The 26,736-nt window shown below is 51.0% G+C and overlaps 1 long non-coding RNA gene and 6 other non-coding genes across 10 annotated transcripts; 4 read left to right on the top strand and 3 right to left on the bottom strand.

Moving 5' to 3' along the window:
• Positions 1–1,059: 1,059 nt before the first annotated feature.
• LOC131741949 (small nucleolar RNA SNORA71) lies at positions 1,060–1,191 on the bottom strand. The gene has a single exon (XR_009331298.1). It is a non-coding gene; the product is annotated as a small nucleolar RNA SNORA71 (small nucleolar RNA).
• Positions 1,192–2,739: 1,548 nt separating this feature from the next.
• LOC131741945 (small nucleolar RNA SNORA71) lies at positions 2,740–2,873 on the bottom strand. Its single transcript, XR_009331294.1, has one exon. It is a non-coding gene; the product is annotated as a small nucleolar RNA SNORA71 (small nucleolar RNA).
• Positions 2,874–4,023: 1,150 nt separating this feature from the next.
• LOC131741948 (small nucleolar RNA SNORA71) lies at positions 4,024–4,157 on the bottom strand. Its single transcript, XR_009331297.1, has one exon. It is a non-coding gene; the product is annotated as a small nucleolar RNA SNORA71 (small nucleolar RNA).
• Positions 4,158–16,542: 12,385 nt separating this feature from the next.
• Positions 16,543–23,053, top strand: LOC131741761 (uncharacterized). Of its 4 annotated transcripts, none has more exons than XR_010836628.1 (7): positions 16,543–17,138; positions 17,686–17,758; positions 18,487–18,599; positions 19,258–19,318; positions 20,480–20,554; positions 22,402–22,574; positions 22,663–23,053. It is a non-coding gene; the product is annotated as an uncharacterized lncRNA (long non-coding RNA). The 4 variants fall into 4 exon arrangements; XR_010836629.1 differs by having other exon boundaries at positions 16,544–16,689; XR_009331192.2 differs by lacking the exon at positions 17,686–17,758 and having other exon boundaries at positions 16,548–17,138.
• Positions 17,986–18,119, top strand: LOC131741947 (small nucleolar RNA SNORA71). Its single transcript, XR_009331296.1, has one exon. It is a non-coding gene; the product is annotated as a small nucleolar RNA SNORA71 (small nucleolar RNA).
• On the top strand, positions 19,905–20,037 carry LOC131741950 (small nucleolar RNA SNORA71). The gene has a single exon (XR_009331299.1). It is a non-coding gene; the product is annotated as a small nucleolar RNA SNORA71 (small nucleolar RNA).
• Positions 21,589–21,722, top strand: LOC131741946 (small nucleolar RNA SNORA71). The gene has a single exon (XR_009331295.1). It is a non-coding gene; the product is annotated as a small nucleolar RNA SNORA71 (small nucleolar RNA).
• Positions 23,054–26,736: the final 3,683 nt, after the last annotated feature.

Raw genomic sequence — 26,736 nt, 5'->3', positions numbered from 1 at the left:
TCACAAATATTAGTCTCACTGCCTTCACATCATCCTGAGATGAGAACAAAAACATCTGGCAAAACAGGATCAAACAGGAGAAACTCGAATGCAGATGGAAGAAAAGGAGCCCTCAGGCCAAAAGTGGGGGGTGGGTGGGACCTGACCTCAACTGTTGTCTGGGAGCCAGACATGCCTCTTGGGAGCACCACGTTGCCCCTGCGGAGTCTACTAAGTGAAGGCGCCGGTGCAGGGTTGCAGCCTCCACCCAACACATCTGCAGCACAGAGAGGCAGAAGGGCAGCCCCCTGCTGACGGCTGACTACACGGCGGGAGACTCCTCCTGCCACACCACATCCTAACATGAACCAGAAAGCAAGCCTTGCGTCTACAGATACAGACTCACAGATCCACAGGCCTGGAATTTCTTCTCTAGTGAACACCCGGGGTCACCCTTTTTAAAAGAGAACCCACAAAAGCACAGATTAAAAGCGGGGGCTACAAAGAGGTTGGTGAGTCAAGACACTCATCTCTCATCAGTGACTGACAAGAAAACTCCTCGGGCTTCTGGCAGACCGTGACAAATGGAACCTTTCTGAATGATTCAGAATTGGCAGAACGCCTCTTTGCTCCTACATCTGGCCCACCTTGATTTTTCTTTCTCCACATATTCGACACTACTGGCGGCTCCTGGAGAAGCAATACACATTGTGCTCAAGAAACAGTAAAGGGAAAAAAAAAAACAAAAAAAGAGTAAAGGAGCAAAGTCAACACACAAACAAGCATGTCGGTCATGGGCTGCCTTGAATAATATATGACTATGAGTTGTCCTCCATTCCTGTTAAGTTTATAGAGCAGAACCCACGATTTACAGTTCTCCCATGTGCCCTTCAGCATTATTTGAACTTATTCCAGTGTGAGGTCCAAATACAAATGTATGGACTGGTTTCTGTCTGGAGGCTCCTTTACTTCAAAGACAAAGTGAACCTCCACAAGTCCGGGGCCCAGCCCGGTCACCATACCACATGTGAGCCGGCAAAGGCCCGTGCTCTAAAGGAAATGGCAGGACCAAAAAGCTAGTGTGTGAAAGCTCCAGGTTTTGGAAGGGATAACTGGGCCCTTCAAACACGGGGAAAGGTCTTTCAGCGACTGCTGTCCCTGCACTATCGATGACCAGGGCACGGGCAGCCCACGATCACTTTCGACACAGGAGCAGAAAAGGACAGAAAGAGCCAGGAAGGATGGGAGGCTGGAGCCAGGGGCCTGGGTCAGGGAGAGCAGCCCAGAGTAGCTGAGTCCCAGCAGCTTCTGTCGTGTCCTGCCAAGACCCCACAAAACCTCCCTGCCAGGGGGAGTCAAGACACTTCCAGCATAAAAAACTGGAAATGCTTTCGGGCTGAAAAAGATCAGGATCATGTGGTCACGGCACCACCATGAAAAATTTTTTAGAACTTTTGCTGCTATCCCAGCTTTGCTCTTCAGATGAAGATGTGGAGTCTGAGATGGGGTCACAGCGCTAGACAGGTTGAGAGGCGGGACCTGTCTCCATCACAACAGTACTTGCACTGACACCCCAGGGCTCGGAAGGGAGATGCCCCGGGGAGCCCTTCACCCAAGCAGGTTTCTACAGGGCCCTCCCCTAGGCATGTGGGGGACTGCCCCACAGCAGGATGCTACTGTCACCGCACTTCCCCTTACATGATCACCCAAGCCCCAGAAAACACAAAATTCCAGAGAAAGGTCCAAAAGCCTTACCTGGGGGCCCAGGGCCTAGCGCCTGGCTGACACGAAGATGGCGCCTCCTGTGGAGCCTCTGTGCACACAGACCCAGCTGCAAAGGAAAATCAGTGAACGGGCACTCACAGCAGGCCCTGGGGGACATACAGGACACTTGGCACAGCAGCTGGCAGTTTCTAGCACCCACGAAAGCAGGCTGTTGCTGCAGTACCTGAATGGCCACACTACGGTATCAGGAACAAGGACGATTTAACCCTAGGAAGGGGTCTGCAGGTCATCTGTGACAGGAATAACACCCACGTTACCCTATGTGCCAACTGTGATCAATTTGCTGCTAACCAGTCTGCAGGCTGTGGCTGCCTGGCAATGACTAGAACGGACCGGGATGGGTAAGAGGTGCGGGGAGGGCCCCGTGCCTGCTACATAGTGTAAGAGCCACTTACATATTCATCCTCAACTATGCTGGGCTTTCTCCAGGTCGGTCACTAGAAAATCGCCCACAGCGGACCACGGGCCCTGCTCATGACCAGGATTAAGGCAGATTATAGTAAGTCTACCTTTCATTACAGAAACAATTCGAGTGGAGAAAAGGAGGCTGACCCGGCAGGTTGGCTTGCTGGAGGGCTTGGTTCCCTGACACTCTGCAATGGGAGGAGCCCTGTCACCTCACAACAGATGGGTCATCTCCATCTCTTCGGGGTTCTTTTTTGGTCCAGGTGCTATATGCATCAGGCATCAGACGCAACGCAAAGCAAGGAGGTGCTGCCCTCAAGATTACAGCATAAGGGGCACGATCAGCAAATCAACACTTTCTAGGTGCCATCAGTGCTGAGGGGCGGGGCTGAGGAGGTGGGATGAGGAAGGGCTGCGATGGGGAATCAGAGAAAACTTCCGGAGGGGAGCCCTCCACTGCCAGCCCGTGAACTGCTAAGGCAGGGCCCTATTCGGGAAAAGGGGCACTCAGTGAGCACACGGCGCCAGGGAGGGACCAGGAAGCAACACAAATCAGTGGGAAGAAAGACATGTACGAAAGCTCCAGAGTTTGCAAGGGACAGGAGTGAACCCTCCAAACACGGGGAAAGGCTTTCAGCAATTCCTCTTCCTGCACTATCAATGACCAGGGCACGGGCAGCCCACGATCACTTTCGAATGCAGGGGCAGAAAAGGGCAGTGAGGGAGCTGAGAAGGGAGGCCACTGCCAGCATCCTGGGAAACGGCCTGGCCTAGGAACAGACCAGCAGACAGGTCATTGACCAGACTTACAGCCTAAGATGACAGAACCACCCGATTATTCACCAGTCCCTGCCAAGAGGTGAAGAGAAGACTAACGGCAGAAATACTGAGAACTCTTAGGTACTGAAGGAACGTGTGTAAGTGGCACCAGGATTGAATACGTGACAGAATTCTCGCTCAGGCTCACAGAAGAGCACTTGGCTGGTCTCTGGATGTGAATCTCTGTCCTCTCAACATCACAGCAGCCTCCATCCAGGCTCTCAGGAGCAGAAGGGGGCCCAAGCCTCCACTGCACCCTCACTCTCCACAACTCAGCACCCAACACCTCTGGCCTCACAGCCTGCACACAACTCAAGTACTAGAGAACCGGCGGGACACCACTTACCGGGGACTCAGTCCCGGCTCTCCCTGACGACACATCTCATGCAACAGCAGCCATGTGACACTCCTGCAGGGGACATGAAGCCATCACGTGATCTGCCCAACTGGCAGGAAACCATTATGCTCATCGACAGGAAAACACGGTGTGTTGGGGGGATTCGGGTCTTAGGCAATGAACGCACTACAGCGTGACTCCCTCCATCCTCAGACTGCCTCATGCTTGGTCACTGCTAGTCACTGAAGGCTGTCCTGTATGGAAGGGACAAGTATGGGTCCCCTGAACATGGGGAAAATCTTCCAACTTTTCCTCGGCGCATATTACCAATGATCAGGACACAGGCAGCCTGTAACCACTTCAAATCCAGACGCAGAAAAGAACACAGGGCTGCTGAGACTGGAGACCACGGTCAGAAGACCACAGCTGTGGCAAGACCCACTCCCATTCTTCTTTTTTAAAGACTCAGAGAAACCAGCACCAAGCCAGGCAGAGGGCACTCAACAGACAACAGATGCCAGGAGACATCTAAAGAGGTGGTGGGTGGAATTCCCTGGAGGTCCAGTGGTTAGGACTCCGTGCATTTTCACTGCCATGGCCTTGGTTCAATCCCTGGTCGGGGAACTAAGATCCTGCAAGCCGTGCGGTGTGCAATAATACATAAGTAAAATAATAAAAAGGTGGCGGGAGGAAGGCCGTGTGGGACAGCTCCAGAGTTGGGAAGGAACAGGAGTGATCCCTCCAACCACGGGGAAACGCTTTCAGCAACTCCTCTGCCGGCACTACCAGTGACCAGGGCACAGGTAGCCCACGATCACTTCCGAATACAGGGCAACAAAGGGCAGAAGAAGAGCCAGGCACAGGAGCCCATGTTAGCTGCCGGCTCTCCGCCCAAGCAGGGGAAAGCTGCCCAGCCAAGCCCGGGACCCCAACGCTATCCTCACTTCATGGAAAGACTCCATCTCCCCTCATCAACAGAGGCCACAAGAAGATCAACTTCTCGTAAAAATGTCTCATGTACTCATCCACCCACAAAATACCAACTAAGCACCTACTAACCACTTGCCAAGCACTGGAGGTTCAAAGACACAGACCAGGCCTCTGCCCTCCCGGGCTACTTGCTTTTTCCCCCCTGGAAGGAAAGGAAAGCTCAGGAGAATGAAGTAACTCACCCGAAGTTCCACGGCTAACCAGCGGCTGCGTCAGCGTCTGAACTCAGGCCTTTCTGGCTCCCAAACCCGGCCTCACCCTCCTGCACAAGGCTTTGCAAGACAGTTCCCAGAAACCCCTGGGCCCAGGGACCAGCCCCTCTGCGGCGGGGTAGGAAGGCCACGGCCCCCAGCTCAAGGCCCTCAGGAGCAGCACTTGCCCGAGGGACAGCTCAACCCCTGGACACAGTGGGGCGCAGCAGGCAGCACGGCTCAGGCTCCTGCAGGAGAGGAGGGGCGCCGACAGAGGCGGGCGCAGCAACGTCCTTCGCGGGAGGGTCTTCAGCAGCGCGGGGCCCGGCCAGGGAACGGGTGCGGAAGAACTCCAGCGCGAAGCTGGGCCAGGAAGCCAGACTCTGCCCCTCGGGGGCTCTGGAGCGCCCTCACTTTAAAGCTCAAACACCCGTTTGGAAAATGCAGGTTTCAACACTTTCCCTTAAAGCTTATTAAAGGTAAATGGGCTAACGGTCACCAGAATATTTGGCCGGTAACCGATGAGCGGCTTTGGGGCCTGAAACGCTGGAGTCGGAGGTGATTGGCAGTGACTCAGGGGCTCTGGCGCCCCTCGGGCCAGGTTCACACGGGCTCTGCACGACCCCCTGCGGGACCTCGGGCCCACGCGTCACCCGACCGGTCTCTCGACATCATTGGGCACAAGTCTTCCCATGGGGCGGGTGAGGTTCTGAGACGGCGCCGGCCGGTGGCGCGGTGACCGAGGCCTCTTTGTCGAAGACACGAGGGCCGAGAAGTCGACATGCGGCGCTCCCCGCCCCCTCGGGCCTCAGTTTCCCCTTAGGTTGGAGGAAGGCGGAGCAGACCACGTGCCCAGCACTCCCCTCAGTAACGCACCCGGGGCGCCGTGAGAGATGGAGCGGGACAGAGGCGGAAACACAGTAGACAGTGCTGGAAGGTGCGGATGTCCGCGGATGTTGGGAGATGGCGTGGATCCAAGAAAAACAGAAACCACCCGAGTCCGGAACCTCCTCCACCCGCGCAGCGGCGGCGGAACTGCAGCAGAGACGAGGCCTGCGGCCTAGAGCGGCGTCGCCGGGACCGGATCCCTCGCGCGCGGTCCTACAGCGACCTCTGGTGGAGCGGAGACCGAGTTCTGTGTCGGGATGACTTGGTAATTTCCAGAAGCAGTCTGAAATTTTGAAAATAACATTCCTTCACCTGTTTTGCTTTTCTTTGTGTTCTGTTTGTTGGCACTGATTTGTCATTAATTTGTAGGAATGGTGACTCTTCCACAATGAGGAGCTTTAATTAGCAAAAGCTCTCTTTTTTTTAAATATCCGAGTATAGTTGATTAATGTTGTGTTAGCTTCAGGTGTACAGAGGAGTGATTCAGTTATACAGATACATATATATATTCTTTATCAAATTCTTTTTCCATTTATGTTATTACAGAGTATTGAGCAGAGTTACCCCTGCTATACAGTAGGTCCTTGTTGGTTATCCATTTTAAATTTAGCTGTGTGTACATGTCAATCCCAATCTCCCAATCTATACCTCCCCTGCCACCCTTTCCTGCTGGTAACCATAAATTCGTTCTCTAAGTCTGTGAGTGTGTTTCTGTTTTGTAAATAAGTTTGTTTGATCATTTTTTAAAGATTCCGCATGTAAGCAATATCCTATGATATTTGTCTTTGTCTGACTTACTTCGGTCAGTATGACAATCTCCAGGTCCATTCATGTTGCTGCAAATGGCATTATTTCATTCTTTTTAATGGCTGAGTAGTATTCCATTGTATATCTGTACCACATCTTCTTTATCCATTCATCTGTTGATGGATATTTAGGTTGAAGAACTCATGTATTGTGTTGAGTTTGGACAATAGGGATCTTGTCCGATTGACCATTGTATTCAGTTTAGTGGCTGGCACAGTTGAACAAATGAATGAATTCTGGCTGTATAATTATTTGGACACATCACCAGACTAAAATATTGTTCAGATGACCTGAAACTGGAACACAAGGGTGACAAGGAGATAAGCCTACAGAGGTGGGCAGGTGCTTTGCTAAAACGACATCCTAAAAGTAAAAGCAGTCTTGAATCAGAGGGACTTGATCAAATTTGCATTTTGGGGACCTGGTCAGATTTGCATTGTGCCAGAGAAGACAGACAGAGGTCCCATACTCCCGATGGCACTGCAGAGAGGCTTGAGAGGGGGGCTCACGGCCCCTAATCCCACAAGCACTAACACTGCCTGCATCCTGGGCCGGGTGTATCTCTCAGATACACCGCCACTAACTTGGTCCACATTCTGAAGTGCAAACAGCCCACCTTGTGTCCGAGCAGGTGTCTCCCCACTTCAGATTCCTGGCGCTTCACTAAGTCAGCACAATGTGGAAATCCAGGCCTGACCGATGCAACGGAGAAGGAAATGGGGGGGGGTGTCTCTGAGGGTGACAACACTCCATCTTCTGTACCTGGGAGGAGGCTGTGGGATTCTAACACTGTGAGAACATTGGGGATCTCCGTGACGAGGAGGGGCCATGGGATGCTGTGGCTGGAAGGATCCTGGACAAAGGGGTCAGGTGTGCACACAGCTCCAGTGTCCTCTGCTGCCTCCTGCTCTTGCCCTTACTCTCCCTGTGGCTTTGGCTAAGTGACCTAACTTTGCCAAGCCTTAGTTTTCCTTTTCTGGAAATGGGCAGAGTCATAGTCCCCCCTCCCCCAATAGTGTTGCTGTGAGAATTAAGTGAAACAATGCACACCGAGAACACAGCACAGAGCAGATGGCCAAGCACAGTAGTTGCTATACGTTGGTATTTCTGAGAAAGCCCAGGGCTTCTGTCACTGTGAGGACACGGTAAGATTATTTATGAGGGAGAGAGAGTGTGCTGTATTTGAAGAGCCTAAGGCAGCGCTATCCAGTAGAAACATAATGCCGGCTGGCCACATGTGTAATTTTAAACCTTCCGGGAGCCACATTAAAAAGGTACCAAATGTACAGAACATATAAACAACAAGGTCCTACTGCATAGCACAGGGAACTATATTCAGTATCCTAGGATAAACCATAATGGAAAAGACTATAGAAAACAATGTATATATGTGTATAACTGATTCACTTTGCCGTACAGCAGAAATTAACACAACATTGTAAATCAGCTCTACTTCAATAAAAATAAATTAATTAAAAACAAAAAATTTAGGGACTCTCCTGGCAGTCCAGTGGTTAAGACTCCATGCTTCCACTGAAGGGGGCACAAGTTCCATCCCTGGTTAGGGAACTAAGATCCCGCATGCCGCTTGAGGTACAGGCAAAAAAATTTTTTTAAATTAGAAAAAAAATAAAAAGGTACCCAAAAAGGTGAAATTAATTTTCATAGTATATTTTATTTAACCCAAGATAACCGAAATATTACATTTCGGTGTGTAATCAATATTTTTAACTTATTAATAAGATATTTACAATTTCTTTTTCTTTGTTCAAAGTCTTTGGAATCAGTGCTTGTTTTATACCGACAGTTCATTGCAGTTGGGACTGGCTACATTTCCAGTGCTCTGTGCCACATGTGGCTGCATGTGCCTGCTGGTGCTGTATATCAGCACACATCTAAGGCCATCTGGCTCTGATCAGCTCTTCAGAGCCAGAGGAGAAAATCAGCAAGCAGGAGGCTGAGAGCATGTCCCTACCGCCCCACCACCCATGAGCCTGGGACACCCTAGGAGAGTCTGGGCCTCCTGCAACACTCAGGTTGGGAGCCTCGTTGTTCTGAGCTGGAGATTAAGGGAAAGGTGCCTTCTAAAAGCTGGGAAGGGGCAGAGCCACAATTCCAACCTAGATGATCTCCTGTACCCTTTGCACCCATGATGCTAGGAAGGGGATCTAGGCTGGTTCATTTCTGCATCCCCAGTGCCTAGAGAAGGCTGGGCATCTAAGAGGCGTGGTTGATGTTTGTGGTTAGTGTAACAGGATATTAAAATGGACATTTCAGCCAAAGCACCAAGGAGCTACCAAGAGAGTGGAATGAACCGTGGAACACTAACAAATCACAGTTGGGGTAGGTAAGAGGTGGTTCAATCTTGGCAGTTTTTGAAGCTTCCACCTGCTATCACGGCGGCGGCCTTCTAAAGAAGGCATTGGACCAGATGCAGCATTTAGGAAGAAAATAACTGGAAAATGGTTACTTGTGACTCAGTTCTCTCTTCTAATCTGAGGGTCTTAACAGTACAGTGTTAGACATGAAAAAGAGAGGGAATTATGGACTCTGTGTCTTACACTATTCCCCCCACCTTGCCCCCCAAGAGGGAGAGTAGGAGGAATTTCCCCTTTCTCGGGTGATCCTCATACCAGGAGCTTCAGGAGGAACACATGGGAACTTGACAAATGTCACCTGGAGTTGGGGAGCACAGGTGACCCGTGCCCAACCCACTCCTCCCTCAGTCAAAAGTTCATTGTCTCCTTCAACAGGTGTAAAACCTAGGATAGGACTGTCCACCTGCTGCCCAAGAGGTTCTGCCCTACAGGGAGCCTGCTAGGGGGAGGGGACCCCAAGAAGAGGGCCTGTTCACATCACTGGGGGTACAGTCAAAGGGCACCAGGAGGGGGTTCTCTGAAGAAGCCCTGAAACAGGGGCTGAGGGAGAATACTCAGCATTCATTTCATGACCAGCCTGGAGAGAAATGTTCCCCCATCTCCCTCGTCATTCCATCTGATCCTGGTCCTGGTGGTGGTGGGCTGGGGAGAGTGGGCAGAAACCTGGTGAAGAGAAACACATTTGGATAAGTAAGGGGAGAAGGTTCCCATCCCCTCCCAGCAGACAGCAACCCACCCTATGCTAGGCGCCAGTTGGTGGAGCGCAGAGAAGTCTGACCTATCAATGATCATTGAAAACACGATTAACACATGAGATGGACATTTAAAATAATTGAATGAAAACTATGTTCCCCAGTTTTAGTAACACAAGACTTGTTACCTAAGAATGATCAGAAGACTGATGAGGGCTGCCTGATGTTTCTCTAGGGGCAGCGAAAAGATACTTCCACTTAGAAAGTTTAAAGAGACAGGCAAAAAAAAGGTTTTTATGATGACATACCAGAAGTCCCTCTTTCAACATACCGGTCACATTTCTAAAGGATTGGGCTGTGGCTGGGAGGCCAACATTGCATCGTCTTGGGGTTTGTGACCTCACAGTGGCTGAGAGATTCCTGGAGCCTGGAGAGGGGCGGGATGGGGAGATGGGGTCTCGGCTGGCTAGACAGATTGTCCCAAGGAGGTGATGCCCAGGGTCTAGGCTGGAAGTCAGCAGCTGGTCCGGTGAGCCCTGCAGGATCTCCAAGCCCTGTCCCTGCATTAAGAATGATCAGCATGCTGGCGGTCTTGCTTATGCTGTTCGTCTTCCTCCTCGCCGTCTTCCTGATCATCTGTTACTGCATCTTTCGGAAGGAATAGGCTTGGGCTCCTGCGGGCTGGGACTGAGGCCCATTGGTAGCCTTGGCCAGTCCAGCCACCCAGGGCCTCTGCTGCCCCCTGGCCTGGGTCTGGGCCTGTTTGGGAACCTCCAGCAGCCCCCAGGCCCTCACTGGATGCTCAGACACTCTGAGATGAGAAAGAGGGTCTCCCCACCAGGGTCAGTTCCCACTGAGGTGTCAGCATCCCCTCCTCCCTGTGTCCCCTCACTGGTCCTCTGACCCCCACAGCCTCTTTGTCACTAGTTCTGCTTCTGATTCATTTTTTTCCTGGGCTGAAGGCCACTGGTTCCGGAGAGGGGGGTCAATGTGAGCTCAGTGAAAGTCTAAATGGCTCAGGCCTCTGCCATGCGGACAGACAGGAGAAGAGGTGGCCTGCTCCCTTCCCAAACAGGCAGGGCTGGGCCCTGGGGGACCGGAGTCCAAGCGAAAAACTTATAACCCTGGCTGGTGACATCAGACTTTCCTTCTATCTGTGGTGGACAATCCTTGAAAACAACCTTCTTGACTAATGAATCTGGATGGTCTTAGCTAATTAACTTGGATTTCCCTGAACAACAACTTTGGACCTACTTTGCTGACTAAATAACTGAGATGTTTGTGGCTAATTATACTTAAGCTTTCCTGGCTTGAGAACCATGAACTTTCTTGCCTGAATACCTGGGCCTTCCGGGATAACAATATTTGACTTTGGGTCATTATCTCTCACCATGCTAGCTGACTATATCTATTCTTTACTCTTGAGACCTTGGGTTGTCCTGGCCAAGGGCAGCAGACAGCCCTGATTATTTTTCTGGGACTTCTAGGATAAAAACAGAAGAATTCTTCTATGATTTCACCATTTCATGTGATATTGACCGATGGTTTATGATGTATATTCAATTTTTGGAATTCTAAGACTCAAAGTTATGAATGAATAGTAATTTTTATCAAATTATGATAATCATGATGATGATGGTGATAGCTAAAATGTATTACTAGCTGACGATAAGCCAAAAGCTAAAAAAAAAAAAAAAGCACTTATGGTATTCATGTATTTCAGTGCATTATTTTACCTATTTTTAAATTTTTGAATTGTAAAGTACACAGAACATAAAATTTACCATCTTAATCATTTTTATTTTATTTCTTTATTTTTGGCTGCATTGGGTCTTCATTACTGCGTGTGGGCTTTCCCTAGTTGCGGCGAGCAGGGGCTACACTTCGTTGCGGTGCATGGGCTTCTCATTGCAGTGGCTTCTCTTGTTGCGGAGTACGGGCTCCAGAGCACAGGCTCGGTAGTCGTGGTGCACGGGCTTAGTTGCTCCGCGGCATGTGGGATCTCCCTGGACCAGGGCTCGAACCCGTGTCCCCTGCATTGGCAGGCGGATTCTTAACCACTGCACCACCAGCGAAGCCCCAGTCATTTTTAAATACTCAGTTCAGTAGTATCAAGTACATTCACATCGTTGTACAATCAATCCCGAGAACTCTTTTCATATTTCAAGCTGGAACACTGTACCTATTAAACACTAACTCCCTCCTTCCCCACTATCCCCAGCCCCTGGCCACCACCCTTCTGCTTCCTATCTCTATGAATTTGACTACTCTGGGTACCTCATATAAGTGGAATCATACGGTCTTTGTCCTTCTGTGACTGGCTTATTTTACTTAACATAATATTATTAAGGTTCATCCATGTTGTGGCATTTGTCAGAATTTCCTTCCTTTTTAAGGCTGAATAATATTCCATTGTATGTAGAGACCACATTTTGTTTATCCATTCATCCATCAATGGACACTTGAGTAGCTTCTACCTTTTGGCTATCGTGAATAGTACTGCCGTGCACACGGGTGGACAAATATCCCTTTAAGACCCTGCGTTCATTTGTTTCGAGGGTAAGTGGAATTGTTGGATCCTATGGCAATTCTATATTTAATTTTTTGAGCAACCACCACACCATTTTCCATAGTGGCACACCATTTTGCATATTTTATCGACTTTGAAGTTGAAAACTTGAGGTTCAGAGGTATTAAGTAGCTTGCTAATGTGTAAAATGTGGTAGAGAAAAATTTCAAGTATGTCTATTGAATTAGTTTCCTAGGGCTGCCATAAGAAATTACCGCAAATTGGGTGGCTTAAAACAGAAATTTATTCTCTCACTATTCTGGAGGTTAGAAGTCTGAAATCAACATGTCAGCAGGGCCCTGCTCCCTCTAAAACTCTGGGTAGGAGGCTTCCTTTTCCTAGTGCTTGGTGGTGTCCATCAATCCTGCAGCTGTGTCACTCCAATCTCTGGCATTCTCCTGGGGTGTCTTTCTCCTCATTTATAAGGACACCAGTCATGTTGGATTAATGGTCCTCCCTCCTGCAACATGACCTCATCTTAACTTACATCTTAGTTACATCTGCAAACACTATTTCCACATCAGGTCACATTCCCAGGTACCAGGTATTAGGACTTCAACATAACACTTTTCGGGGGTACATAACTTAATCCATAATATGTCTTCCTCCAAATTCTGTGATATTTACCATACTTTTGACCTCTTAATGTGATAAACTACTAGACTTCCCAATAGAAAGCCATGCTTGCATTTATGGGACAGAACTTATTTGCTATTAGTGGATTATTAGACTATAAGCTTGGAGGAAGGCAGACACAAGAGACGTCTTTCATTCATCCCTTTGCCTCCAGTCATTATACAAAAACAAAAAACAGTTGGAAAAGTGGTATAGCTTTTCCAGTGCCTTTATGGGGAAAAAATCATTTGAACAGTTGTTTGGGGAATTATTTAGGTGGTAGTTTTTGTTGTTCCTTTCTCAATTTCCTGCCAATCAGGCTGTTGTTGACATCTGTTGGACACACCCACCAGCATAGTGCCGCAGAAGCGCTTATTTACCATGTTTTGAATGAATGAATGAATGAATGAATGAATAGTAGGTTCATTGGCTCAGCAGTGCCCCTGCCCCCTTTTTGGTGCTACTGTTCTGTCTTGATGACCAGTGGCTCCAAGTGGCTGGTGGCTCCCCCTCCCCCTAAAGCCTCCTTAAGCCCCCTGTGTCCACTCTTTTTTTTTTTTTTTTTTTTTTTTTTTTTTTTTGTGGTACGCGGGCCTCTCACTGTTGTGGCCTCTCCCGTTGCAGAGCACAGGCTCCGGATGCACAGGCTCAGCAGCCATGGCTCACGGGCCCAGCTGCTCCGCGGCATGTGGGATCTTCCCGGACCGGGGCACGAACCCATGTCCCCTGCATCGGCAGGCGGATTCTCAACCACTGCGCCACCAGGGAAGCCCCCCTGTGTCCACTCTTGAAAGAGCCTTGGTCCAGGCAGACCTAATCACCAGCCTACTCCTGCCTGGGTAGGTCCCCAATACATCCCCTTCTGGCAAAAGACCCACTTGAAACATCAATCCCTTCTGGAGCTTGCAGAGAGTGCACTGCAGTTTTGTTTTGTTTTTAACGTCTGCAGACACATTGCTGACTGACAAATAAGGACAAGCCACTGAGCATGGACTGTTATCTGAACGCCAAGAGCAAAGGTTGTCGTAACACATTTATTTCAAGACCTCAGCATGCTGCCCTGTTTGCTGGAATCTCCAGTTAGGTAGGCCAGTGTTGTAGATGGGAAAGTCATCTGAGATTAGCACGCAGTGCCTCGTGCAAACGCCAACCTCCCCCGCTCACCCCTACTGATGGAATACCTTAATAACTGGCCATTTAGGATAAGTTAAGGAAAAGACTTGGGCATTTAGCCAGGAGTGTTGGTGACAGAAACCTAACTTATGCTAAAAAAAAAAAGAATTACTTTCTTAGAAAGCTTATGTAACCGAACAAAAGGAAATGTAGAGGTGGAACTGGGCTTCCAAGATGACAAACACCAGGGACTGAAATTCCACCAGTAATCTCTGTCCTGCATCTCCCCCTCTCTCTGTGTGTGGATTTCTGACTTTACATTTACTCCGTGGGGGGGACATATGCTACATTTGCCCTGAAGTCCATCTCCATACATCTTCCACTGTAGGTAGGCAGGATTGCCACATATGGTTGTGCGGGTTGTGTACTGCCCAACTCATGGACGTGCCATTCACATCACAGACTCTGACTGAAAAGCAGAGATGTTAGGGATACTTGGCTGAACATAGAAAATACTTGATGTTTTCCTAGCACATCCTTCTCTCGTCCAGCAGAGTCACCCTACGTTCTACCATCCTGAAGGGAGGGGTTCAAAAATCTCCATTCTAATCCTTAAATGGTGGGCCCTTCTAATGAAGACTCTTGGGAATATCTTTAAAGGGCAACACTTTGGGGAAATTTTCCCACAAGCTTCATGAGGACAAGCAGAAGATAATTAAACCTGTGACAGTGTAACCCGTGCAGGTCCATTGGAATAAGAGAAAGGGAGGAGTCACCCATCTCAGAGGTCTCTCATCTCATGGGTGGGTTGGGAGGTGTTGAGCGTGCCTAGGTGCATAGGTGTTAAGCATGCATAGACTTCAGAGTCTCTCTGGTTTGCCCTGCTTGGGATGCTTGGCCAAGACCCAGCTCCTTCCTGGATGAGCTCACTTGGCAGGCCCTACCCAGTGATGCAGTCGGCGGGGGGTGGGCAACAACAGTGAAAGGAAGAGGAGCCTGAAGGTGATTGAATCTGAGCTGGGTCCTCTGTTAATCTCTCATCACTGACCAAGGCTGCTTCCGCCTGAAACTTACCAATATACTTTTAGGATGTTTAGATCTACATTACTGAATAAATTAACCTGTAATTTACTTTTCTTTTATTAACCTTTTCTAATTTGGGGATTATGTGAACTGACAACTGTTCTCTCTTTATAATCTGGGAGACTGTGTAAGTCTACAAATCTTTGTAGAATTTACCTATTAAGACACCTGGGGGCTTCCCTGGTGGCGCAGTGGTTAAGAATCCTCCTGCCAACGCAGGAGACACGGGTTCGAACCCTGGTCCGGGAGGATCCCACATGCCGCGGAGCAACTAAGCCCGTGCGCCACAACTACTGAGCCCGTGCTCTAGAGCCCGCGAACCACAACTACTGAGCCTGCGTGCTGCAACTACTGAAGCCCGCGCATTGCAACTACTGAAGCCTACGCACCCAGAGCCTGTACTCTGCAACAAGAGAAGCCACCGCAATGAGAAGCCCTCGCACCGCAATGAAGAGTAGCCCCTGCCTGCCACAACTAGAGAAAGCCCGCGCGCAGCAACGAAGACCCAATGTAGCCAAAAAAATAAATCGATAAAATAAATAAATATTTTTTAAAATAACAAATAAATAAATTTATATATATAAAAAAAGACACCTGGGTATGATGTTTTCTTTGTGGGAAGATTGTTAACTGATTCAATTTGTTTAAGTGTTATGAAATTATTTAGGTTTTCTATTTTTCCTTAAGGCAATTCTGTTAAATATATTCCAGGAATGTGTTCATTTTACCTAAATTTAAAATTTTATGGGCAAAAAGTCAAACACATTGTTCTCTAACTTTTTACCCTCTGCTGACTGTACAAAGACCCTTTTCTCATTCCTAAAGTTGTTTGGCTATGTTGCTCTAAATATGGTTATGCTCGTTTTCTGCCATTTTGGTTTCTATTCATTGTTTTATTGATTTTACTTTATTTGGATCATTTCAGTTGTCCTTTTCCTCATTTTTTTTAAGCCCTCAGGAACCAAGAGCAGACTGAGACACATGGACGTTTTCTTACATTTCAAAATCAAGTGAGTGCCTCTCCCATTGCAACAATGAGAATTTATTTCTTCTCTTGTAACATTTAAAGATTCATCTAGGGCTTCCCTGGTGGCGCAGTGGTTGAGAGTCCGCCTGCCAATGCAGGGGACGCTGGTTTGTGCCCCAGTCTGGGAGGATCCCACATGCCGCGGAGCGGCTGGGCCTGTGAGCCATGGCCGCTGAGCCTGCGCGTCCGGAGCCTGTGCTCCGCAATGGGAGAGGCCACAACAGTGAGAGGCCCGCGTACCACCGAAAAAAAAAAAAAAGATTCATCTATTACAAGCCATGCAATGAGATGCCCTATCCAGTTTCTAACTTCTTCACATCCCAACCCATGTATCCACTCCCCCATCCCTTCCCCCACATCAGCTTGTGCATCTTCCTTTTCCTCCCTTTTCTGAACATCTTCCCATTCCCCCTTTCTGTTTGAGTCCTTCAAAACCCGGCTAAGGTACACCACCTACAAGAAACCAGATTAGTATGGAAATTGATTGAAGTATGACTCCACTCATAGATCCACAACTAGCCTCCAAGCTCCTTTAGGGTCCCTGCTCTCTCACACTCGAGATACACATAATTAAGGAAGAAAGTATAATTTCCCCAGCTTGGGTCCCACACCCAACCCTTTCTCAGGAGAGGGCAGGACACCATAATTGATATTCCCAACAAGACTGAATTCAACTGGAAAAGTGAATGCCACAAGAAAATCAGGGAGAAGGAGTAGACAGGTCAAAACTACAGATGTCCTAGCCATTTAATATTCAGATGGGTGGTTGGGAAGAGGAAAGGATGCTAGGAGACTTGGAAGGTCGGAGTTTCAGCTCTCATCCACAAGGGGGCGCAAGAAACCGCTTGCGCCCTGGGAGCTGCCGCTCTAGGCTGCACCCCGCACCTCAACTGCATTTCCGCCGGCGCGCAACCGCTGAACGCTGAGTCATGCATCCTAGTAGCCGGGAACTGTGCAGCATCTTCTCACGTCGCCCCCTATGACCTGCAGCCGAGAGTCCCGGCGCTCTGGGTGAGTCACTGCGGGGCCGCGCTGCCCAGGGACCCCCCGGAGGTCTACAAGGCCGGTGCTCCGTCTCCCCGCCCCCGACAGGAGGGGAAACTGAGGCCTGAGGGGGCGGGGAGCTCCGGCCGCAGGTCACCTCAGAGCCCTTGTCCGCCCTCTGTTCTGAGCCCGTCCCCTCCGCCGTGTGTGGACCTTTCGGGACTCGTGGCCTCGACAAAGAGGCCTCGGGTTGCCGGCCGTCTCGGAGCCTTACCCGCCCCGTGGGGAGACTTGTGCCCGCTGGTGTCGAGAGACCGGTCGGTTGACGCGTGGGCCCGAGGTCCCGGAGGGGGTCGTGCAGAGCCCGTGTGAACCTGGCCCGAGGAGCGCCAGAGCCCCTGAGTCACTGCCCATCACCTCCGACTCCAGCGTTTCAGGCCCCAAAGCCGCTCGTCGGTTACCGGCCAAATATTCTGGTAACCGTTAGCCCGTTTCCCCTTAATAAGCTTTAAGGGAAAGTGTTGAAACTTGCTTTTCCAAACGGATGTTTGAGCTTTAAAATGAGGGCGCCCCAGGGCCCCCGAGGGGCAGAGTCTGGCTTCCTGGCCCTGCTTCGCACTGGAGCCCTTCCGCACCCGTCCCCTGGCCGGGCCCCGCTCTGCTTTAGACCCTCCCGCGAACGGCGTTGCTGCGCCTGCCTCTGTCGGCGCCCCTCCTCTCCTGCAGGAGCCTGAGCCGCGCTACCTGCTGCGCCCTACTGTGTCCAGGGGTTGAGCTGTCCCTCGGGCAAGTGCTGCTCCTGAGGGCCTTGAGCTGGGGGCTGTGGCCTTCCTGCCCCGCCGCAGAGGGGCTGGTCCCTGGGCCCAGGGGTTTCTGGGAACTGTCTTGCAAAGCCTTGTGCAGGAGGATGGGGCCGGGTTTGGGGGCCAGAAAGGCCTGAGTTCAGACGCTGACGCAGCCATTGGTTAGCCGTGGAACCTCGGGTGAATTACTTCATTCTCCTGAGCTTTTCTTTCCTTCCAGGGGGGAAACAGCAAGCAGCCCGGGAGGGCAGAGGCCTGGTCTGTGTCTTTGAATCCCCAGTGCCTGGCGAGTGGTTAGTAGGTGCTTAGTTGGTATTTTGTGGGTGGATGAGTACTTGAGGCATGTTTACGAGAAGTTGGTCTTCCTGTGGCCTCTGTTGATGAGGGGAGATGGAGCCTTTCCATGAAGTGAGGATAGCATTGGGGTCCTGGGCTTGGCTGGGCAGCTTTCCCCTGCTTGGGCGGAGAGTCGGCAGCTAACATGGGCTCCTGTGCCTGGCTCTTTTTCTGCCCTTTGTTGCCCTGCATTCGGAAGTGATCGTGGGCTACTCGTGCCCTGGTCACTGGTAGTGCCGGCAGAGGAGTTGCTGAAAGCGTTTCCCCGTGGTTGGAGGGATCACTCCTGTCCCTTCCCAGCTCTGGAGCTGTCCCACACGGCCTTCCTCCCGCCGCCTTTACATCTGCCTCATGGCCCCTGGTGTCCGGCTTACTGAGTGCTCCCTATGCGAGGCACAGTGCTAGTTGCAGAGAAGCTTTTAAAAAAGGAAGATAAAGCATGGGCTATGTCCAAGGAGCTATGGGCTGGCTGTGGAGCCTCTTTTCGGGTAATTTTTACCAAGGGCTTCTCTCCAGGAAGCCAGGTCTGCCTCCTCCCTCTCCCCTTTCCAGGTCCTTAGTCAAGCATGTTTCCTGGTGTGATGTAGTGTGGGAAGTGGCTTGATGTGAGATGAGGGCACTAATAATACTTCATGGAAATCGTTGGTTTTCTTATTTTCTTGCCTCTCTCTGCTCTGATCTCAAGGTCGGTGTATGAGTTTTGCCTCCCATTAGGCTCAGTGCCTGGCAGGTGTCCGGTGCTCAGCAACTGTGGAACAACTGCCCAGCAGGAAAGAAGGAAAGGACAGACGCATCCCGGTAGGTGGCGTGGCCCATCATGTCATGGAGAATCAGGGAAAGACTGCTTGTGAGTCAGCCAGCCAGGGGAGAGGTGGGGGCACTTCCTGTGTTTGCTTTTCTTGGAATTGATCTTCCTATTGAGCAGTATTTATCCCTTGGAGGTCCCTTGGCAAGAGATGGAGCCCAGTCCACCAAGGGAGACTTTCCCCGTGGCCTGCGGTTATGGTGGCAGGAACCAGAGCAGTATTGTAATTGGACAAGACTTAAATAGACACCAGACCTCACCTCCGCAGGTAGCCTGAGGTGCTTTTATCCCTCCTACCTCACCCCCGGGTCAAGGCCAGACCAGGCCAACCATGGCCTGTCAGGTGCTGCATGCTCCCAAACCTGTCCTGGACTTTTATCCTGTTCAGATCCAGCTTCCAGAAACTACAAAGTCAGAGTTTGCACAAAAGATGATCTGAAAAGGCTCCTGCCTCAGATGCAGATGAGCTGTTGTCCCATGTGGAGTAATAACTTCCGTCCTGTTCATGAGTGGTGGCGTGGCTCGTGGGTGGTAACAGCAGCCCACGTTTGTGAAGTGGCCGCTATGCACGTACTCGGCCTGGGCTTCCCAGGACGTGCTGTGGCCAGGTGGGATCTAGGTTACTCATCCAGGGCTTCTCCATTGTTGCAGAGGAGACCCTTGAGAGGTGTCCCCATCCTGTCAAGAAGCGGCTGGACCACGTGCTACTGAGGTGAGCTCTGTTCCCTTGAGATCTGGGGCTTTGCCTTCCTCAAGGTGCACGCAGGTCCCGCCGTGGTCTGGGAAGCAGCTAGAGGAGAGACAAGAGTTGCTTCGACCCGGTCCTCAGCTTTACCCTCTCTGGGGCCTTTGAGAACACACCTGGTTCCTCTTTATGTGCTTGTTTCTGAGAGCCCCTGGGGAACCCTTCCTCAGACTGTTTGTTATGTTGGCAGCAGAATGTGTGAATGGAGGCAGGGAAAGGATTTTGGTATGTCCACCTGTACCCAGGTGTCAGTCACTTCTCTGCCTCCTCCTAACTTTGGGACCTTCTCTTATCGCTGGTTTCATCCTCCATAAAGCAGGACTACAGTGAGGCCATTTGTCTTCAGATCACCTAGTCCCTGTCTTTTACAACCTGAGAACTCTGTCACTTTTCTTTCAGAGGTGTCCTCCCTTTGTCTCTCCCTTCCGGGCCACGTGGAAGGCTTTTCTGCAGGATTAGAGGCGGACACTGGGTCCTTGTGCTCCATTAGCCTGACTGCTCCAGGCCTCTGCCATTGGCCTCCTTTTTCAGCAAGCCCTCTGTCCTTTCCTGCCCCTGCACTTGGAAGTGATCACGGGCTGCCTGTGGCCTGCACTTCGGTAGTGCAGGCAGAGGAAACATGGTAGGGCTGTCCTGCATTTGGAGGGTTCACATCCTCACACTCCAGTTCCGGTAGCTTTCACACACACTCCTGCTTCTTCCCTGCCACACCTTGGGCCTCCAGGGCCTTGGGGTCTATCATGAGTGCATTAGTATCATTGTTGGGGCATTCGCTTCCTGCCCCTGCTGTTGGGAACCAGGCCCTATGTGCTGCTTAAGTTCCCCTTGACGCCCAGTTGCTGTCAGTCGGCCATGGCACGTTCCCGTAAACCTGGCAATGGCATCCTTTTCCGCCTATCACTGATCAATTACACATTGATCAGCATTGGCCACCCTGCCATAGGCCATCCACTGTCTCCCTTTTTTATGAAGAAATAGTGTGTCTGTTCAGAAAATAATAACAGCCAACATATGCAGAACGTTTACTGTCTGGTAACTCTTGCACTAAGTCCTTTCCTGGTGCCTGACATGCTCTGCTGTGAGCAGGGACAAGTCGGGTGCTCATCCTTGGCTTCTTGTCTGTTGCAGATGAGTCCACTGTGTGCAGAGGTGTCATGGAAGTTGTCATGTCAGGAGTGGTGTCTAGACCCCAGTGTCCTTGAGGTAAGATCTTTGGTCCATTCTCTGGAGTGTTGGGTCCTCTCATCTGGTGGTCGTGTGTGTGTGTTCCCAGGGGCTTTGTGTGAAGATGTAGGGGAGCCGAGAGGTGAGCTGAAGGCAGCATCCATGAGTCCCCAGGTCTGCTCACCACCCCAGCCCTGGGCATCCTGGACCGCATCTGGCCCTTCACTGTCTGCAGTGGCTGCTGCAGGGATGGAGCCTCTAGAGTTCCACTGGGGCAGTGAGAGTTGTGGGGTATCTGTCCTTCCCTGGAGTGTGGGCAGCAGCATGTTGTGATGGAAAATGGGTGGACCTGGGCATCAGAGATTCCTCCCCTGGCTTTGAATCCCCTTCTGCTGCCGTCTTAGTCAGTGTCCTATTCAGAACCTTGTTTTCTTCATTTGAAAAACCAAAGCTGTGTTAGAGGTGACTTTGTGGTTCTTAAGACCACATGATTTCTGTAATTTCCAACTATAATATTTTCCCGTTTTTGTCCAAAGTGACTTCTCTTTTTTTTTGGAGTGGATTTTTTACTGTGCTTTTTTTAAAAAAAATTTATTTATTTATTTTTGGCTGTGTTGGGTCTTTGTTGCTGCACGCGGGCGTCCTCTAGTTGCGGTGGGGGATACTCTTCATTGTGGTACGCAGGCTTCTCATTGTCGTGGCTTCTCGTTGCAGAGCACGGGCTCTAGGCGCACACGCTTCAGTAGTTGTGGATTGTGGGCTCTAGAGCGCAGGCTCAGTAGTTGTGGCACATGGGCTTAGCTGCTCTGTGGCATGTGGGATCTTCCCCGGCCAGCGCTCAAACCTGTGTCCCTTGCATTGGCGGGCAGATTCTTAACCACTGCGCCCCCAGGGAAGCCCCAAAGTGACTTCTCTTTGATTCCCCTTGGGAGAAGGTTTCTTTTGGGCTTTTGCAGGAAAGAATGTCCACTCCGTGGGTCCTGTGCTTGGCTGGGTGGTTTCCCCAGACTCAGTCTACCGTACAGGCCACTGGCAGTCCCTTCTCTTCCTGGAGTGCTCTCTGCCTTGTACGCACCTGCATTCAAAAGTGACCATGGGCTGTCCGTGCTCTGGTCGTTGATAATGCAGGGAGAGGAATTGTGGAAAGCAATTTCCCGTGTTTGGAGGGTCCACACCTGTCCCTTTCAAATGCTGGCGCTTTCACACACTCCTGCTTCTCTCCAGCCCGTGCTTTCCAGCCCTCAGGCACTGGGGGCTGCTGTGTGACAGGCAGTGACAGGAGTCTTCCAAGCTTGGCATGTCTCAGCTTGGCCTCCTGTTTAGCAGAGCCAGGCTACGTCTGTGTCAGGTTTAGATACTTTAGGGGTGTAAGGAACCGGGATGAATTACACACAATGAATAAGCACAATGTTGGGTGGTGTATAGTGGTTGCCGTAAGATTTTCAAAGGGAAGCAGCTTGTTGGAGGTGGTGGACCTGGCCTTTGAAGGAGTGAGATGTGAGAGTGAGATGTGATAGGCCGTAGGAAGGTCTTCGGGGGGAAGGGAGGAACACGAGGACGATTTGAGGCTGGGGTGAGTGTGAGCACCTGGGAGTCTGGCGTACAGGCAGTAATGACAGTGCGGGGGACAGCTGCTGGGGGTGGCGGTCCCCACTCCTGCCACGGGGCTAGGGCTGAGAGGGAAGAGCTCCTGAGAGCGAGCTCTCCAGCCGTCTGTCTGCCAGTTACTACATTTGCTCTGTCGCCGTGAGAAGGCCCATTTTTTAAAGACAATGTTCATTTTGACTCTTCTCTGGGAGTTTTGAGATTCCTTTTTGAGCCGAGTTTGGTGTGAAAAGCCCACAGCTCATGCCTGACTAATTGGGGGCACTCTTATTGCGTGTCAGCTTGAAGGAAGATGAGGTGACGTTGGAGAGTTATCCCTGGTCCTGACCTCCTGCCGCGTGGCCTCCTCATCACTCTGGGGTGCTGCCTTGGAGGAGGAGCCTCAAGGGATGGAAGCTCTGGCCTCTCAGGATGGTGACCTGGGTCCCAGCTCCCCTGAAGGAGCCTCCTCATGGTGAGTAACTGCCAAGGGGGGCTAAGTCGGCCTGTGTTTCTGAAATAGAAATTCCCAGCTGCCAGCCTCATGTGACTTCCTCCTTCAGGTTGTTTTGGGGCTGTTCACGGCTGCTGGCACAGCAGAGTGAAGAGGGACATTGCCGCTGATCGTCACCAGACCTTCTCCTCCTGTTGCCTTAGCGCAGTGTGGAAGGACTCTGCCCCTGTGAGGGGGGCAGAGGGAAAGTCCTGGGACTCTGGGGGCTTGGGATTCAGAACCGGGAACCTTCAGTGGGCTCTGCCCTTCCCAGCAGGTGCCACAGAGCACCGTGGACCCAGAAGTCTGCATTCCTTCCGTCTGGACCAGGTCATCCAGTGGCCTCCGTGTGCCCTCGTCTGCTCCTGGTGTCACTTTAGAAACGAGTTCCTGTTGGAGTCTTCTGTGCTGGGCATCGTGTCCTCTCACCCACTTCAATAAATCTTGAAACTGCCTTGCCACTTTTTATGGTTTTGTTTTCTGTTTCTACTACTTGCTTCCATGTGCACATCTGGGTACAGAGGCAGAGTGGGTCACAGGGGCAGGTCTTCCCGGTTTCAGTCATTGAGACTTTCCACTTAGCACACGCCTGAGACCTGACCTAGGGATGGGGCATGGGATATGTAGCATTGACTTGGGGTTGAATAATCCCAAGTGCTTCTGGGGGCTCAGGTTTAGCAGAGGCGGGAATTGTTGGCGGAGGAATGTTTGCTCCAGGGCTTCGGAAGAGAGGATGAGGGTGCGGTGGACGTAGAGACAGTCAGGGGCTGAAGTCCTCGAGGAAGGCAGGAGAGCCTTGGGCTCTGGGGGTGAAAGTACACGGGGTGAATTTGGGGAGATGGTTTGGAGCAGGGTTGGGAGAGGGATGTATGAGGAACAGCTGCCCTTGGGAGAACTCTGGGGGTGTGGTGGGCAAAGGCCAGGTGTTGGGGTTACTGGTACAGTAATGATAACGGCAGTGGTGCGCTTCACCACCCTGTGGGTACATGGTACTCTGCTCACCTTTCAGGTGTCGTCCACACAGGGTAATTCTCCCAAAAGCCCTGGTGAGAAGGGAGGAGTTCGCTGTCCATTCCTTCCAGTGACGTTGAATCACCTTGACTGGGGCTGAGGTAGAAACCAGGTGGTCAGGCCCATGTGAGGTCAGCAAATTGATGGCTTCTGTCAGTGGGAGGCATTCTTGGGCCTGAGGGGTCCACGCTGCCGGGCAGCCGCAGCAGAGGTCCTTGTTTCTGCCGTTCCCCCGTCCTCGGTACCTGCCCAAGGGCCACGTGAAGTCTCCCATTTGCTCTCTTGAAGGGACCCCCCACCTGCTCCAACTCCTCTCTGGGCCAGTTTCATCCCACCATGGCCCTAGTCCTCTAGTGAAAAGGGAGCACATGTCCGCCCACTTAGCCAAAGCCCCTTCCTTTCCAGCGAGATTTTGCTGATGGTTGTTGCCTTGACACTTGGAGCCCTCTTTCTTTAACACCGACTGTCCCCTCATTGCTAAGCAATTTCCTGTCAGCTTTTGGTACCAGTGTCTATGCCCCATTCCCCTCCCCTTTATTCTGTTTATTCTTTCATGGTTTTCTGGACCCCCCACCTCAGTCCTATAGCCTGGGAGTCCCTGATGCCATCTTGTCTGTGTTCTGTAGGAGGGGGCAGCGATGGAGCACTGGAGAGGGGAGAGGCGTGAGGTGCTGTGGTTGGTGAAATGGGGGAGGGGAGGGGAGGGGAGTCACAAGCCTACGGAGGTGTGATCTCTGACCGGAGGTGTGATCTCTGACTGGAGGTGTGATCTCTGACCGGAGGTGTGATCTCTGACCGGAGGTGTGATCTCTGACCGGAGGTGTGACCGTGGCTTGGCCCAAGGGCACCAAAATTTCCTTCGTAATTCGGCAGACTGGTCGCTTTCCGGAGGCGTCACTCATTCCTCTCCCTGTTTCCGTGGCATCCTGGTATAATGACTGGAGGTGAGGGTGGGTGAAGTAATGCATTAGAAGTACAGGTTGTACCACCCCGCCTGCCCGCCCCTCACATAGCACTCAGTAGAGGACAGCGCTTCCTGATCGTTAACCTGTTCACTTTCAAATTATAAATGATGCTCACTCCTGACCCAGCCTCTTAAGTCTGCCCTCGCCTGCCCTCTGCTACCCTCTCCCACCTGACCCTCAGCCCCAGCTTAGGCTTCCTACTCACCAGGGTAGACATGCAGGGCCCTCCCCTGTGACCATGGTCTACTGTCCACCCGCGTCTCACACATTACGCCCCACAAGCGCCATAGGCCCCAGCCATGCTACCACGTAAGGTTCCTGACCATGCTGCCCTTTTCCTGGCCTGCGTTTTGTGTGCCTGGAACGCCCCTTCCATTTCAGATGCTTGCCTGACTCAGCTTGTGTCACTTCCTGTAGGAAACCTTCACTGGCTAAACCTCCACCCAGACTGGATCCCTTGCCCTTCCTTTCATTCACATCAAGTTCAATTTTGGGTAGGCACAATTCTGGGAAATGATAAATAAAAGAAGGCAAAAGAGCGAAAACCCCTGCCTTTATGGTGCTTCCATTTTAGAGGACAGGGACATACCATAAAGTACTGAAATGTCTAGTGTGCTAGAGAAGGACTGAGAAGAAAAATAATCAAGCAGAGAAACAGGACAGGAAGTCGGGACAAGCAGGGGGCCTGGCCTTTGAATCTGTAGATGGAGAAGGCCTCACCTAGGAGGTGTGATTTGAGTAGAGGGAGTCTCACCTCTGGGCGTTCATGGCAGCCTGTGCGGTCTCCATCACAGCACGGACCAGCGATGGGAGGAATCTTCCCTCTGGGATACCAGGCCCAGGGAACTGGGGGGACGAGACACCTCTGAGGCCTCTGCAGGGCGACAGCTAATTAGCAACATCTGCCATGTGGTGAGGGCAGCAGCCGAATCAAGTTGGGATTAGCTAGTCAGACCAGGTTGTGTGCATGTCTGGAGGGCAGGCTCTGCGTTGTCAGCACGCAGCCCCTCGCCCCACCCCCCGACCATAGCTCGGTGGACTCGGTGCCATCACCCATGGGCAGGCCTAACCCATGACCTTGGTCTGGGACCAAGAACACTGCTAACCAAGCTAGGCGTGTTTTCCTCTTGGGGAGTTCTTAGTGTGTCAAGAGCCTGAGTGATTGGTTGCAGGAACAAAAACAGGAAGAGATGGAAGAATTAAGTCCCTTTAACAGCAGAGTCCAGAGGTGCAGAGCACTGAGCTCCTGTTGTAGGCAAGAGACCGTTTCTAGAATTTTTACAGGGAGAGGATGAGATTCTTATTTCCAAACCATGTTTGTGCTGCTGTACAAGGCCTGGCTATGGAGTCTGAGCAGCACCTGCTACAAGGCCTGGGGTTCCGTTTTCCCTGAATTCTTACAAGGCGTGGCCAAGTGACCAAAATTCCCGTCTTCCTTTTCTTTCTAAGAGACGTTACATTCACCGTCACTGTACCATTAGTAGAGGGAGCTAAATGAGTCTCTGCTAATAACAGCCTACAGGGTGTTACTTACCAGTATAGTGGCTGACACAGGCGAGGAGCTCAATCTGCATTTAAGGATGAGGGATGAAGCCAGTGGTGGCCTCGACCATGGGTACCAGGAATAGTTCACTGAGGTCCCTCTGCCCCCATGACTACAACTGGCATGTCACCAGGATACCTAACTCGGCCTGCATTAGGAAGCGACCTAGAGAAATCATTAAGAGCCTGTTGAATTCTGATGTTGTCCCTTAATTGCTGTGGGGCCTGGAGCACATTCTTTTGCCTCCTTGAGCCTCAGTTTCTGGCTCTGTAGTTTGACCATCAGAATAGGACCTACCACAAATAGTAATGATGAAATAAGATGATGCTTGTTAAATGCATAACACAGTACCTGCCTCACACTGAGTGCTCTGTACACATCAACTGTTTTTATTCGATGAGCATGTCTAGCTTGTTGATAGTTAAAATGAAGAACAAATATAAAATGTCATTATGACAGACTCATCAATTAACGTGACACCATAAATACTTACTTCTTTGCAAATTTGCATACGTCCCAGGGGGGCTGGTGTTAATCATCCTTACCATTGATTGAACTTTTATTAAATTCCATGCACGGTACTAAGTGAGCCTGTATCTATAATTACTTCACTTAATCTTTGCAA

Source organism: Kogia breviceps, chromosome 14 (genome assembly GCF_026419965.1).
Source record: "Kogia breviceps isolate mKogBre1 chromosome 14, mKogBre1 haplotype 1, whole genome shotgun sequence".
In the NCBI taxonomy this organism is placed as follows: domain Eukaryota; kingdom Metazoa; phylum Chordata; class Mammalia; order Artiodactyla; family Physeteridae; genus Kogia; species Kogia breviceps.
Note: the sequence above shows the minus strand (reverse complement) of the source record. Positions and strands in the feature narration are given on the sequence as shown.